We start from the raw sequence: 11812 nt of genomic DNA, 5'->3' as shown, positions 1-11812 counted from the left end.
CAATACTTGGAAAAGAGAGAAAAATAATTAAGTAAATATATAACTAAATTTTATGATCTATGACTACCTTTCAAATATATCATATTTTTTTTATTAAGACTATACATTTAATTTACACTTATTATTCAATACTATATAAAAATTAATATTCATTTAAATAAAACAAATTAGTTATAAATTTGCTATAGTATAATTTTTTATAGTATCATTTTAGTATCTATTTTGACACTTCTCACTTTTTATCAGTAAATAAAGTAATTTATAAAATTTTTTAATGATGATCATTTCTAGTTTTTTTAAAGAATGGTACTGAAAAATACTCGTAATAAATCCGTTTATTATTTCATAAATTATAAAACTATTTTAAATATTTAAATATTTACTTTAAAAGTATTAAAATTTAAATATTATTACTAAACAGTTACAATAAAAATTATAAAATCATTTTTAACTAACAATTAATAAAGTCTTATTTCAGCCAAATACGAAACTTACTGAAAATTCAAAATAAAAACTTTTTTTAATTATAAAATTTTTATAAACAAAATACGGTATTATTATAAAAACTATGCTTGTTGTGTTTATATATTAATTCTTTAAGTTCCTTTCAATTAATATATAATTATATCTTAAATACTCTGTTAAAAAAAAATTGAAATATTAAAAATGTTAATATATAAATATTATAATGATAATAAATAATAATTATTATATACTTTTTTATAAAAATCAGATATTTATTTACCCAACTTCACAAACATCTCTTCCACAAAATTTATTACACTGAACTTATATAAAATGTAAATTGAGTAAAAGTTTGAAATGCTTTTATAATTAAAACTATTTAAAAAGGAATTATAAATAAAGGCAGCTCGTAAGTTTAAGATAATATATAAAAAATAATTTTTTTTTTTTGAAAATTATGCTCTCAGACAGTATTATTTTAAAAATATAATTATAAAAAATATTTTAAAAGTATTTAAAAAATAATAATTACTTACGTGAAATCATTGAACATATAAAATATATTTCTAATACAAAAAAAATGTTACTTAATAAATTATTATTGCATAGCATTAAAAAGTAACTAAACTACAAAAAATATAAATTTTGATATTTCCTCAAGTCTTGCAGTACAAAAATATTTTCAATAAGAAAAAACAAATAAAAAAAAGAAACTAAAACCACATATTGATTTAAACAATTAAAACTAAACTATGTGTTAAATTAATAAAGGTCTCAGTTTATTAATTAAGGATTTCACATAACATCTTTCCCATCAATATAAGAATTCTATTAAAATTTATAAATATTTACTCAAGCAGAAATTTTTATGGTAATTTAATGAGAATATATTTAATTCCTTTGTTAATAGTAAATGTGCAATTTTAACATTCAAGAGAAATTTTTGCTGTTATATAAAATATAATTACAGCAAATATATAAAATTATTAATATTATAAAAACTGTTAAAAATCTAAATATATATATAAATATATACATTAATATATAAATATGGAACTATAAATATACTATATATAAAAAATCCAAAAATCTATGTAAATATTGAAAAAATTTCTAATTAATCAATTAAAAGTGAAAATTATATGTACTTCGAGTATTTTAATGATAAATAAAGATGCTTAAAATTTAATATGTGTTTCACAAAAAATATGCCATATATTAACTTAGGAATAGATGATCATATGTACTCTTCACATAACCATAGATACTTCTTCAGAATCAATAAAGGCATTTTAATAGGAAATACACTTATCACAGAAATGCAGAATTAGTTTTAAACTTTATAACTAATTTTTTCGTTAGACTTCTTTCAACAGTTAAAAGGCATCAAATACTACCCAATTATGTAGAAGTATATATGACCAAAAATTGCAGCTGTTAGTACCAAAAAGCCTCCTAAAAGAATGTTGTATTTACTCCAATTCCGTAGGCTACCGGGTAGCTTACAGCCTACTTGTGATACAAAGACCCCAAAAAAATCTATATACTTTTCGTTGGTTTCTGTTTGGTATACTTGCAAAGTCACGGAATTAGTTGTGAGTCAGAAGCAACTGAAACAAATCAAGTTGTTACCGGAGTAAGCAGTGATTCAGTGAATAATTCACTAATTAACCGTAATGATTACCATGGCGGTTAAGTTTGCAAGGAATACAGATCGAAATACAGACGTGTGCAAACGAAATTAAGGTTTAGCCCATTAGACACCGAAGAATATACTGAAACTCTATTCCTACCAATTCTTAATCTTTAGATGAAAATACATGAGTATGAAGGATACAGTTTTAAAGAAATAATATGAAAACATTTAATACAAATTTTTGTTTCCTTTGACAGGATATGCCAAAATCTTTTATACAAAGAATAATATTCAAATTGGAACAAAATAACTAAGTACATGGATATGCTAAACAAGAATCTTTTGATATCAAATGAATAATATTCAAATGAATGATATAGAACAATAAACTACAACGTCATACTAACAGTATCGTTTTAGAGAATATACTCAGAACTCATAGATCTAAACTGAACTGAACTCAAGGAATTGAAAGCAGTTTTACAATCTGATAGAATGTATATATTCGAATTTAACTTATTTTTTCTTTTTAATAACCAGACAAGCTATAACTTCTAATACTGATCAATTCCACCTAAAAACACAGTGATCAGCAAGCCTTTAATATATAGACTTTTTTCGAAGATTTTAGACCTTCGAGAAAACTCCACTGCTTACACTGCTACCACAACGATGGTCAAAATTATAATACTTCTACTGTTTAGTAATTTTACCCCTAAGAGCAGCGGATGCCGTCATTTGTATACTTATAGAATTATGACACATTAAGTTAATCATTTTATCTAATGTCATGGACGGAATGGTATGCAATGCACAACGAATACCATGCAATACGAAGATTTATTCAAGACTCTCCACCATGCTATGATACCATACTACCATCTTTTGATAGCAGTATAGAGCCATTGGATTATGCATAGTTGTAGCCCCAACTTTTTACGAAGAAATTGTAGACATAAAAGAACCGAGAATTTTCTTTATTAGAGCGTTCGTAGGTATTTTGCTTGTAATTATATTACAATCAATAAAACAATAAGTTATTATCAAAAGCCATTCCAAAAATTTTTGCTGGATTCGTTAATTAGAGTTCACAGTAAAATCTATATAGAAAGAGTTGAAACGGATTATAAATGGGTTATGGTTCTAAAAAAGTTTTTAAAATTTACTGTTGATAAATACAGAAACTAGTTTTATTATTCTACATAATAAAAATTACTTTTGATTTTTTTTTAAAACCATAAGTATAAAAAATAATTATTAACTATATACTATATATTTTACTATAGATACTCTTTATTTAATAACATTAGTACGTGCAGATTCTTGCAGCTATAAACAGTTTAACTTGTTATATACTTTTCGAACTATTATTTTAGTTTCTTATTGTGATATATGTTGTATATATAATGTATAACTTTATTGCTTAATTTTGCACATAAGTTGTTTAAAAACAAGAACAAATTTTTTTTTTGCTACAGTCACATAAACATAAATGATTTTATTTGCACCAACGCGTGCCAAAATTTATCACAGCACAATTAAGAGCAGTCATTGCCAATAAATGGCAAGCAATTCCATTCTCATGTGAGACGCACATTTCCACATTGTTTCCAGCCACAACCCACAACACCCAGAACCAGTAACTGCAAATGTCTTACTTAATGTCACATAATAGAGCAACACCACGCAATGTCCAATGTTTTGGATTGAAATCCGTTTCGAAATCAATTGAGCCAACATATTTCAAATCAGTGCGCTGCGGTTTCCGGTAAATTGGACACTCGTACAATTTTGGATCTTTGCCAGCTGTGGTGTTTATAGCATAAATGTATATGACAGGCATTGGCTCATAGAGAACTTTCATTTTGGATTCAATCAACTTGCCGCTACGGCGGTCAAGTGAAGCGCCTGTAATAAATCAAAGAGAATAAAAATAGTTGAAAGCTGAAAAATTTTAAGGAATGCAATGATAAAAAGACTCATAAACTTTTTTAAAAAATGGATATAGCTTTTATAAATAAAATGAACTTCTATATTCAGAAAGTTTATTCAAAAACTTAAATATAATATAATCTAATAACGAGAATATGATAAATAATAATTGTTTTATGGTAAAAATAAAAATAATTTTAAAAAAATTTAAAGCAAAACTCGAATTTTGAATGGAAATCAGTTTTTACAATCATATTCAATACAAATTATTTAATAATATTTTCAAAAGCTCCCATTAAATCTTTCTAGACGCATTAACAATTCGCCAACCTTGCTCTGATTTTACTTGACTTTCCCAATTTAAAAAAAAAAATAATATAAAACAAAGCTTTAAACTTTGATTATTTTATCCCTAAAGTCAAATATGCACAAATCCTTTGAGTCCAAAGGAAAACAACGTACAAATAGCGAAACACACCTTTTGTATCCCTAAAAGTAATCCAACCACATACAATAATCAAACATTTAATGGCTTTGTAAGGTAAGTGAGCCTACCTAAGAATTTTCGTGGCCTGAAGTGTTCACAGAAATGTGAAACATGATAAAATCTTTACCATTTATAAAGTGAAATATATTTTTTGTATTGCATTTTGTATTTTCTATTATATTTTTCTTTTTGCTATTGTTATATTGCTTTTCATATGCAAATTGATATAGACTCCGATGTTTTTACTTTTACCCACTATGGATTTGAACTGATGGGAGCACATTGTCAAGTAAATTCTCAATTTCTGTTGTCTAAATGTTTTTCTTTTCCCTACTTACAGTTTGGCTTTGCCTTATGTGTTGCCTTCTTTCAGAGATATGCGTGGGCTTATAGTTGTACTTATGTAATATATAGAGAAATCTATAGCCAGTAGGTATATTGGGTCCTTAGAGGTTCGTAATACTTTTAAATATATCACACACATTTGTCATATTTTTTAATATCATAGGGTTTTCAAGGCAGTAAATAAATAATAATTTAAATTATATTTTACTTTTTTTTAATTATACTCTGTTAAAACTTTTATAAGATGTTGGAGTCAGAAAATAACCTCTTTTTTAAGCTTTTGAACTGTAAGTATACATATTTTTTAATATAACACTGGATGGGAAACTAAATTTTTAAATACAAAATTATATATTGTTCATTTCTTATATATATTAAATTAATTAAGCATTAAACCAGCAGTCGTAGCTGATAAAATTCCTCCGGTATTATTTTATTATTTATTGCATATTTACTGAGTAAATGAGCTGGCGTAATATGAGAATTTTTTAATTCCATATTTTTGTGCCCAAAAAAATTAAATTTTAAAAATGAATTTATGCTTCGAATAATATATTTCACTTAAATATTTTTAGGCCAAATATATTAAAATTCAAATAAATGAAAATGTTTCTTTGCATAGTTTTTGGCAAAGTCCATGTGTAAGATATATAGCGTTTTTTTTTTGTTTTTTTAAGAATAGAACAACAATAAAAAGCCTTATTATGTAAAGAAACAATTAAAAACATAAAACCCTAAATAAACGTTTAAAAAAACGCTTATATTAGTTCTCTTCCATAGTATTGACAACTCTGTTTTAGTAGTGGATGGTATGAATATGCTTTTCTTGTGCTGTCAAGATATAGAGTAAAATTATTTTAAATTATTATTTGACAAATATTTATGCTACATAGCAAACGAATAATGTCAGATGGATCTACTCTTATAATTAATATACTGAATAGGTGATAATATCAATATAAGGTAAATTTTAAGAATCAGAGTAACAAGATTATATTTAAAATATAGTTTAAATACCTTTAAAAAACTATAAAAATCCTTTTTAAACAATTTCAAGGACTTGTAGAATTAAAAAAAGAACTTAAATACTCATAAAATGTCTTCAGCTTCTTATAGACTTTTTCGAAAAGTTATAGGAACACTATTGACTAAAAGGTTGTTGCAAATTAAAATTAAGTCTTAATCATCAATTTAGTTTTCGAAAAAGTCGTATTTAAACTGATTTTGATAGATTGAAACATAGATTAATTAAATACATTCACTCTATATATATAAAGCCAATCAGAAATTCTATAAATATTTCTACTTATACTTTATTTCTACTAATATGTTATTACTTTATTAGACATTATTTAGTATTTATAACGTCACAAATGATACAATTCATGGTGACTTCAAGATTTCTACAGAGTCGCATAAAATAAAAAGTTTTGTTAGTTGTTAAGTTAAAAGTTCCCAAAGCATCTTAATCCTCTTATTATTAGAACTAAGAATCTAACCAAATAACTTCACTTAGCTTAACAAAAAGTTTTCCACAATCATTTGACGTGTCTGATACTAGACAAATAATATATGATTGCGCTAATGGATGTGATGTGAAGGCCATATAAATTCTTGATTCTTTTGATTTTAATATTTAATATTTTATTTAAAATATTGTTTACCGCGTACTCTAATAGAGGTAATAAGAGCAATAAAAAAAGAGCCAATGTGCCATCTTGATGCACTAAAAATGCAGTATAAATAAAATAATTCACAAAAAAAATCCGGTAAATGAGTTTTCATTATATTGAGTTGGTTTGTCACTTAGCTTGCATTAACTGTACAATGGCATAAATAAAATAATTTCCTTAAAAATATATGTGTGTTATTAGTAATCAGTATTGTATTTTTCTATATATGTATCTTTTATATATTTAATATTATAATTTAGTACTGATATTTCAATATAATTTTTTATTTTAAATACGAATCTCTTCCTTATTTGATTTCTCTAAAACTCGTTAATATCACATGATTTAAACCATCTTAAATATTAATATAAAAACAAATGTTTTGTATTTGCCCCCAAAAAGTAAATTTATGTCCACTTTAATAATGCTTCAACGGTTCGGTTAGGAATCTATATTACCAGCTAACATTCTATAGAGTACTGCTACATTCGTCTAAGCTGACATTATCTTATTTATATGCCAACTTCTTGTGCTAAAAATAAAATATTGGGCAACTTCTGTGAATTTATATTTCACTTGCCTTAAGTGTGGTTAAACCTTAAATCACGCCTTTAGGGTTCTGTTTGGTAAATATTGTGGTGATCAAAACATTTACCACAAAATTGCAATTAAATGAATTTATTTATATTATTTATTTTGTTGTTTGACACTTCGAACAATTTAAATAAATTTATTTAATTGCTTAAGAAAACGATTTGTAAAATGAATTTCGATGATATTTTGCATACTAATTGGTTTACAAATAAAAAGATATTTTATTTTTAGATAAATTTAAAGATAAGATATAAACATAATAGAATTACTAACCTAAGACAGAATACAATTGTAGAACCATTGTTAAAATTGATAAAATTAATTACCTAATATATATGGTAGATTAAACTGCTGTAGAATTTTGTATGCCGTTCTCATCTTAAAGAAGAAGTTTGTGTAAATATTTTGTTGTGTAAAAATTAAACATTTTGTTTGTTAAAACACCAATTAATAAATATATAGCACAAATAATAATTTTTTAAATTTTTTCCTTGCTATGCAAGGAAAATTGTAGCAATTATTCGTACGAATTGATGTAGAATGGAATGAAATATATTATTTATACTAATTATTGACAATAATGTTATTGATATAACATTCGCAAATTCCAAAATAAATGAACTAAACTATTCATTAAATGAGAAGTAGCAGAGAGAAAAGGAAATCTAATTCTTATCAGTTAAAATTCAACATATCGTATATCATGTTAACGTACAGCCTATGTACAACTTCTTGCATGGGAAGTACATTTATCAGAATATTATAAATTTAAACTTAGCTGAACTTTAAGACTAAATTATTTCAATAATTTCAAAATTTGTTTTTATATTTGTCAGATAAATCGTGTTTGAAATATCTGTTTCTTGATTTTCCAACTACCTTTTTTATTACTAGAGCTTATCGACTTTCGAAGAGGTCCTTCCTTTACGCCCAGACACATCAAGACAAGTATTGAACTCCCGTAATTACTCCGATTTTTTTAATATTTGTAAACTTCTCAAATTAACCTTGCATAAAAGTAAAAAAACCTTTTTTGTGTAAATATGTAGAAAAAAATAAATATTAATAGTGTTATCGTTATCTTTGAATTGCCTAAAGTGTGCACTTCTTTTATATTGCACCAAAGTTTTTGCCATTAGTAACAAAACTAACTGTCACTGTAAGATAATACACAATGGTAAACTAAATATCTATGACATTATGTCTTCGAAATAAAAACTTTATACTTTTTACTTCTTTTAAGAATTTATGCATTTAGTGTCTGTCAGTTAAGTCACTTAAACAAATTGTAATGCTGCACTTAAAAATAAACATTTTAATATGAAAATATTTGAACCCGCAGTATAAGTGAAGTTATCCTTGTTACTACATATCCCAGAGACCATAAAAGTTGAAATAAAGGTTGCTTAGTATAAACTTTAACCAGCGATGTTAGTCCTAAATAAATAAAACTTTCAGCCTATATGTAAACAAATATAACTATGTGTGATTATATACTACACTCAGAATTTACCTTCACTTTATATTTACAATAAATTAGGTAATGTAGATATACTCGCAGTTGTATCTGATGCCCAAAATGTTGCTTCAGCTTTCAACACAAACGGAAATCAATTTAGCTTCAGGTTAGATAATTTAATGGGCAGACCGGGTTTTCTCTAGTTATGTAAATATTGTTACATATTTCTTACATAGTTGTTGACTTATTGTCTAATATTAAATAAATAATGTCATAAACTACCATTTGACAAACTACTCATACTTTTTTTGGGAAAAAGTTTACAAATGCACAAATCTATATTAAATGCGTATTAGCCATCGTTTATTTATTTAGTATTTGAAGAGGTTGAACCCAAAGGATATATTCTATTAAGAATTTTCTAAATAATATTTTTATAAAGGATATTTACATTCAGTAATTTTAATAAATCATGCGGTATTAATAGGGTATTATTGTTTTTTGTTAAATTTAAGAAAATAATCCGAATACACAGTTAAAAAACTACCAACTTTCAATGAAATGCACTCAAATCGATGGTGTGTGTAGTTTATTTTAAACATTGTCACCTTACCTTCTAGCCAGTTAGTTATCAAGGCACTTAAATCTCAAAAAACATAAAATACTTGGACAAAACAAGTAGTCATCTTACCTTCTAGCCTGGCAGTTATCAAGACACTCAAATTTCAAAAAACTGAACATATTTGGACAAAATGATCAGGTATGAATTGTATTGTATCTGACACATACCGACATTAAAACAAAATAAAAAAAAAACTACCTTGCAAGAAAGTGTTTAGCAGCCGTACTTCCAGGACCAAAATCCTTCCATATTCTGCAAATGAATAATGTTGCCCTACTACTACTGTTACTGTTATCTCCACTACCCTACTAAATCTACGATGCTTTTCACATTCCGTACGACTTAGTTCAATATAATTAGATTTAAACTTAACTAAGAACAACTTAACAATTTACACAGTAATTTTGATATGACACTATAAATTGAACTATCAATAAAATAAACTAGGAAGCATTTCTAATGGACTCTGCGGGTTTTGCAAAGAGCAAGAGAAGCTCTCTCAGCACATGCTGAGAAAGTGCTCTCCACTAATATGTTAGTTATAGAAACACTTGAAATACACATAACACCCTATAATGGATTAAATCTCGTTAAAAATACGACAAAAACTACTATTTATTAGGGAACTAGAATTGAAAGGATTACTCAAAGCCTATGAAGTGAACACAATACATCTTAAGGCTGATATAATTTTATAACATTGTATATCTATAAATGCATATAATAAATAAATCAAGGGAGATGAGAATTATTTTTATTTATCATTTGTTATAAATATAAGCGCAATGGCAGCGATCTTAATATTTAAATTGATTTCTAGGCATAAAAAAATGGAGGATTGAATACTGATATCACTAACACATATACTTACAAAAGCTAGCTCATGCTAAGAACATAACCAATTTATAATTGGTATGGATTATTTCATAAATATTGTGAATACAAGTCTAAAAGCCAACAGTCTATACGCCTACATGTATTTATATTTGAATCGATCTTCAATCATATAATAATAAGGAAATGAATTTTGATATCGTTATAAAATTTTACTAGAACAAAGTGCCATGCTATTCATAGAGTTAATCTTGTACCTTATTGTTGTACCTATTATTATTATGTTAATTATACTTTATACGATTTTTGGAACTAGTAGAGAGTTTGAGCCATAAAATCCCTTAAGTCTCTTTAAGGCAATATACCTATTAATTAATTTACTACACATTATATAAATGACAACAATGCATTATACTTTGCCTCTTTGTACTCTTACACTTTATTGTTCACTCCAGTTTTTCACATATATAATATATCTTTGTGACAATATTTGTCAATCAAAAAAAATAAAGATAAAATTTTTCTATTAACCACAAATACTTTTAAAAGCAAAAGTTCATATTTGTAGCGCCTCAATGCACAAAAACATGAGTTTATTTACAAAATAATTATACAAAAAAATCATATATATTGGAATAATAAAAAACTGTAATAATAATCAAATAAAAACCAAACGCAGAAGGAACCACACTCTTAGGTAAAGATTTGAAAACTTACCTTCGAGAAATAGTCCATGCACGTATACACCCTCCGTTGGATACTCGGTTATGTCCTCTTTGTTGTAACGTGTTATTTGGTTTTGCAACACCACAGAGTCGAGAGCCCAACCTTTATGTGCTCGTGTTACTTCCTTTTATTCCCACGATAATTACATTTTATGCGACGTTTCACGTTCAAAGGATGCATGCCGGTTTGTTACCGATTGCGGCGGCAATGGTGGCAGCGGTGGCAGCGGTGGCGTATGAAGAATAAAATAGGAAAAACGCAAAAATATAAAAATTGCGGAAAATTTATATTGAAGTGTGTAAAGTTTTGTTTCTTTTGGTGTATAGTGCCGTGACTAGTACGGCTGGGATATATATATGGCTTTAATAAGGATTTCAATATTTATATTTATGGTCACAGAATATGCAAAGTTTAAGTAGGCATGCAACATGGAAGAGTTTTTGCGTCAACTAACATTTGCGTAGATAACCTTTGCTATACCTTTGATTTATAAACAAATGCATGCAGAGCAAACCGTGTTTATAGTAAGTGTTGTCTACTTGTACATCCTGTGTATCCTGTGTATTAAGTGCTTTAAGCTATCTACAGGTATACAGTAGAACATTTATTTCTATACCACTAACTTTTCTATGCTTTTTCTCACAAGAAAGTAGTTTAATGACGGTGTATGGTGGCACTAACATCATAATCAGTAGGAGATTCTAGGTGCTTATATACTATATTGTACCCAATGTATGCTGCAAAAGCAGTTTGCCATAAGGGTCAATACAATTATTATTAAATTCGTTATTCTTTGTTTATTAATAGAATTCACGCTGGTACGTGGGCTTTTTATAAAAAAAAATATAATTTATCCTTTACATGTTCTCAGCTTTCTTTTCTGTATGAGAAAAATTTTCTTTTATTCGCACAGCACGACTTGCATACATAAGAACTTTACTCAGGTGTGAATTCAAGTATTTTATCTTTTCATAAGAAATTATTAAACTGATTTGAGTAAAGCCGTTCGCTTAACAAATTCTTTTGCTAAAATTGTGTA

The sequence above is a fragment of the Teleopsis dalmanni genome, chromosome 2 (genome assembly GCF_002237135.1).
Source record: "Teleopsis dalmanni isolate 2A chromosome 2, ASM223713v2, whole genome shotgun sequence".
In the NCBI taxonomy this organism is placed as follows: Eukaryota; Metazoa; Arthropoda; class Insecta; order Diptera; family Diopsidae; genus Teleopsis; species Teleopsis dalmanni.
The sequence above is the reverse complement of the archived record's forward strand: the minus strand, read 5'-3'. Positions refer to the sequence as shown.